This window comes from Puma concolor, chromosome E4, assembly GCF_028749965.1.
Source record: "Puma concolor isolate L17-30 chromosome E4, mPumCon1.1.hap2, whole genome shotgun sequence".
Taxonomy (NCBI): Eukaryota; Metazoa; Chordata; class Mammalia; order Carnivora; family Felidae; genus Puma; species Puma concolor.
In genome coordinates, this window is record NC_141683.1 from 71,240,440 (window position 1) to 71,245,604 (window position 5,165).

The window sequence follows — 5,165 nt, forward strand, 5'->3', positions numbered from 1 at the left end:
AAGGGTTGATGGGGGGTGGGAGGGAGGAGAGGGTGGGTGATGGGTACTGAGGAGGGCACGTTTTGGGATGAGCACTGGGTGTTGTATGGAAACCAATTTGACAATAAATTTCATATATAAAAAAAAAAAAAAAAAAGAAGTGGGGGGTTTGGGAAATGATGAAGTCACGAAGGTGGAGCCCTCATGAATGGGATTAGTGCCCTTATAAAGGAGGGCTGTGAGAGCTCCCTTGGCCCTGCGCCAAGCAGGAAGACCAGTGTCCATGAACCAGGAAGCAGGCCGTCGCTGTACACTGAATCTGCCAGTGCCTTCATTTTGGACTTCCCAGCCTCCAGAAGGGTGGAAATAAAACTTTCTTTTTTATAAGCCTATGGTATTTTGTTAGAGCAGCCCAAAAGGACTAAGACAAGTGTCTGGGAATGCTTAGGACCTAAGCCTCCAACTAGCCTCCAACTAGCAAAGAGCTGTGGAAATGAGTCCATACAGTCACAAGGAAATTCTCTTAAAAACAAACTCAATGGGCTTGGAAGCAGATTCTTCCCCGTTGAAGAACCCAAATGGGGAAGCGCAGTCTAGCAAACACCTTGGCTACAGCCTTGTGAGAACCTGAACAAAGGACCCAGCTAAGCCATTGCTTAGCTTCTGGCCCATAAAAATGTGAGATAGATGCGTGTGGCTTTAAGGCACTGTGTTGATGGTGATCTGTTGTAAACAGCAAGAGCAAACTAAGAGACTAATAAGACATACACTTTTAAAAACCCCACTATCTACATAGTTATAGGAAACTACTTTTACATGTTGCAATTTCAAGAAGACATGAACACTCACTATCCTTACATTTACTCAACGTCATTCTTGTAGTAGGAAACAAAAAAAAAAAATGAAAGCTCTACGAATTGGAAACAAAAATGCCACTATTTATAGATTATATGTCGCTGCATGTACCAAATGCAAAGGAATCTGCAGATAAAACACTCGAGTAAGAAACAATATATTGTGGGGAATAAGCTTAGACAATTAAAAGACTAGTTGTTTGGAAAAATCAGTATAAGAAATGTCTTTCCTTACACACTGTTGGCCGATTCGATGCAATTCCTATGAGAAACGGCTTTGGAGAGCTTGCCAAGTTGATTACAAAAGACCTGTGGAGCCCTTCCTTCCTTTCTTCTTTCTCATCCCCAACACTTTAGTTCCCAGTCCTAGAAACAGAGGCATGGAGTTGGGGTCCAGAGTGAGGTGTTGGAGCTTAGACAGAATGGGGAAGGCATTACGTGTGGGAAGGTCATCCTGCCCAGTGTTGGAGCTCAAGTGACAGCATCCCTGAAAAGTGAATGGTATAGAATAATGAAGTATCACAGACTGAACAGGGTAGGGAGGCATCTGCACAGGGGAAGAATAGCCCAGCGTGTGTTTTCAGAACCTGCAGGGGGGCAAATCATCTGCAGAAGAGGTGGCCTGGCACAGGGTGTCCGAGAAAGGAGATATTTACATGTCTCAAAGTACTTCCCCATAAAATACTAAATAATTGGAAAGTGGAAAGTTAACATTCCAGGCGAGAAACCTGGCAGATACTACCTCCGGTGGCCAACATTAACATCACCAGTATGGGGACAAATCAAAATTGTAGGTCACATGACGGGATGCAAAGAGTAGGTTGTAGTGATACTCTTGCTAAACATGTATGGTCTGAATTTTACCATAAGGAAACCTAAGAAAAATCCACGTTGAAAGACATTCCACATTACTGGAATTTAGTCGTCAAAAGGTTAAAAGTCATGAAAGTCAAGGAAAGACAAAGGAAGTGTTCTAGAGTGAAAGAGACTAAGACGTACAACTGAATTCAATACATGGCTCTGAACAGGACCTTTCTTGGTATAACGTATACTACAGATAAGTGACCAAACGTAAAAAGAATTATGAGGAATAAATGATAGAATTATACTGAACCCTTGAACAAAACAGTTTTAATGGGTGCACTGACTACACACAGATTTTTTTTTTTTTGAGTACTGAAAATGTATTTTCTTTTATAATTTTCTTCATGGTATTTTTTTCTGTAGCTTTTTTTTAAGAATAGAGTATGATACATATACAAAAGATTATTGGTAGTAGTAGTGGTTAAGTCTTTGGGGGTCAAAAGTTGTTCATGGCTTTTTGACTGTGGAGGGCGGGGTCAGAGCCCTTAACCCCATTGTTCAAGTGTCGATTGTATTAGAGTTAATGTTCTGATTGTGAAGTTTGTATGGTAGTTATGTGGAATGTACTGACTTGTAGGATTTAAATGCTACAGGAATCAGGCATCCCATTAGCAATTTACTTGCAAATGGCTCTGGGGCGGGGGGGGGGGGGAGATTTCTTTTTTTTTTTCTCTAATTTTTCTTTTCTCTAACTTTGTTTCTAAAAAGCAAATCAAAAATAAATAAATAAATAGAAAAGATGAAAAGCCTTAGGCAAATCTTATTTCTCCATGTGGAAAGAGCTACGAATCAGTGTTTACAATTAAAATTATAGATAGGTTTTATGGCACTATAAAAAAATTGTAATATGTACAAACATTGGCAATAGCCATAGCAGGAATACATCAAAATAATGTCTAAATCTTTAGGCCCACATATAGTCATAAAAATTGGAAAATACAAAAAGCCATCCATGAACACTACTGAAGTATTAATGACAACTTGGTTGTTTGGGTGCTGTTCAAACCGCTGGTAGTGGAGCAGTCTGATGTATGTAAAATGCTCTAGTGCTGGTTTCCATGTACAAAATGTGCTTAAAAGTTAATGAGATGCCAAGAAACATAGTTTAAAATATTATAAAGATTTTCATTACACACATATGATACAAAAACATTTTCCTTTAATCCAGACTTTGCCATATAGTGTGTTCAATTGGGAAACAATGAAAATGTTTTGAAAGCATCCAGTAAGTTTTTTCTATTTATTTTTCAAATCATATAATTTTTGTTCAAAATCTGTACATATTCTTGTGACGCTTTCCATACAGGATCTTGATTTATAACTGAATCATCAGTAGATACTAAAGGATTTCTACAGGATCCTCATTCAAATTCGGTAGCAGCTGAAAAGGAAAAGAAAGAATTATTTTCTTTCTCCAAAATAATTTTCACTACAAGTGATTAAAAAAAAAAAGAAGAAGAAGAAAAGAAAAGAAAAGAAAAGAAAAAGAAAAAAAAGAAAGTTGGGGCCTTTAGGGTGTTAAGAAAAATGAAAAATGCCTACATACAACTGCAATATGAAACCCAAGATTAGTATTAAATATATTTTGCTCAGGGTTGCACACTGAATTAATTGCTATTGTGGATACATATCAGAGTTTCTGGTTTTTTCATTACAAGGTGAAATTACAAGATGAGGACACAGTCCACCCTGAATAATCATAAACTAAAAACGGAAAAATCAAACAGGCATTTCCAAACAGAACCAAGTATACAGATGTAAGTGACAGGTATAAAACACAGCACTACTGGAACATACGGAAGGGACATCCCAGTTTTGTGTCAATATTGTCTGCTCTTTGGTGAAGGTGATATGTCAGCTGATACCTGAAGGACAAGGAAAAAGTATGTTAGGTAGAGGGAAGAAGCACATACAAAGAGCTAGAAGTGAGGAAGAACACTTGTGCAATTATGGGTAGTTTAGTTTGACAAGGTGGTAGAGCAAAGCAGCAGAGTAGGGCAAATAGTGAGAGACAAGGCTGAATCATCTGGCAAGAAGCAAACTGATTTGGGTGTTTTCATTCCATGCTAAGGAATTTGAAGTTTTACCCAAGGGCAAAAGCAATGACAAAATCAATGAGTGATGATTGAAACCCATTACCTGTCAATGACAGCTATATGACCTCTAATTACTTAACCAAGCATTACTAAGATGACTTTGGCATTTTGGGTCTTCTATCACTAGCAGAAACAACAATTTGATAAAGCACACCTTTTCTGAGACTTGTGCAGGTTGACAGTTCCATAGGGATGGCACCAGTGAAGGAAGATTGTCGCCAGAAATAATAACATATATAGACTTAGGGAGATTGAAAAAACTTCTTTAACGTTTATTTATTTTTGAGAGAGAGACAAACCACAAGCGGGCAGGGGCACAGAGAGAGGGAGACACAGAATCTGAAGCAGGCTCCAGGCTCCGAGCTTTCAGCACAGAGCCCTCTGTGGGGCCTGAACCCACCTGAGCTGAAATCAGTCGCCCAACCGACTGAACCACCTGCTTGCCCCTAGACTTGTGGGAGATTTGAAAAGAGCTATGACACATGAGGACTAAAGGAGGAAGAAGTGTGTTCTTCATTATGCTCATGCTTTTACATTTTTTATTAGATATGTACAAAAAATGTGAATGTAGTATCTATTCTCCAAACAATGGAAAGGGATGCCCTTTACTATTTATAGTTTATTTCAGAAATCAATGATATCTAACTTCATACATTTTGGCAACATACCTTCTTCTAGTTCTCTGGTTATTCTTTCCTCCAACTCCTGCCGCATCTGAAATAAGCCAAATATTATTTAGAATGTGTAAGGTAAACAAAAGACATGGTAGGGATTATATATAGCTTAGGACATGTGGTCTTGAAATAATACTTGTAGAGATTAAACCAAAGTTAGGGATTGCTTAAACAGAAAAACTATCACATGAATAAAATAAATTCCTACCTATTTTATTTTAGTTTTAGATAACGGAGAACAGATACATACATACACGCGCACACACACACACACACACACACACACGTATATATGTATACATATATACGTGTGTGTGTGTATACGTATATATAATATGTGTATGTTATATATATAATATATTATGTGTATTATATTAATATATATAATATGTGTACATTATATATATATATATATATATATATATATATATAATGCTATTTATGTGAGTCTGATAAAAAGCACAATTAATATTGATCTATTGAATATGTATAATCTCTGAAACGTGATGTTGGATCTTACTGGGACAAAAAAGTTTAAACAAGAATCATATTGTATATTGAATTATTACTTGGAAATGATTAGAAATACTGCCATTTATGAAAGTTTAATCAGTTTTTTACCTTAATGAATTGTTCCTTAAAATGGGCTTTCCATTTTTTCACTTGTAGAAAAACAAAATTTGAAGGAATGCTTTTTA

General features: G+C 36.9%; 1 long non-coding RNA gene across 1 annotated transcript; it reads right to left on the reverse strand.

The window, feature by feature from the left end:
• Positions 1-2,836: 2,836 nt before the first annotated feature.
• On the reverse strand, positions 2,837-4,768 carry LOC147572819 (uncharacterized). The gene is made up of 2 exons (XR_015245806.1): positions 4,462-4,768; positions 2,837-3,078 (listed from the first exon to the last, which is right to left on the reverse strand). It is a non-coding gene; the product is annotated as an uncharacterized LOC147572819 (long non-coding RNA).
• Positions 4,769-5,165: the final 397 nt, after the last annotated feature.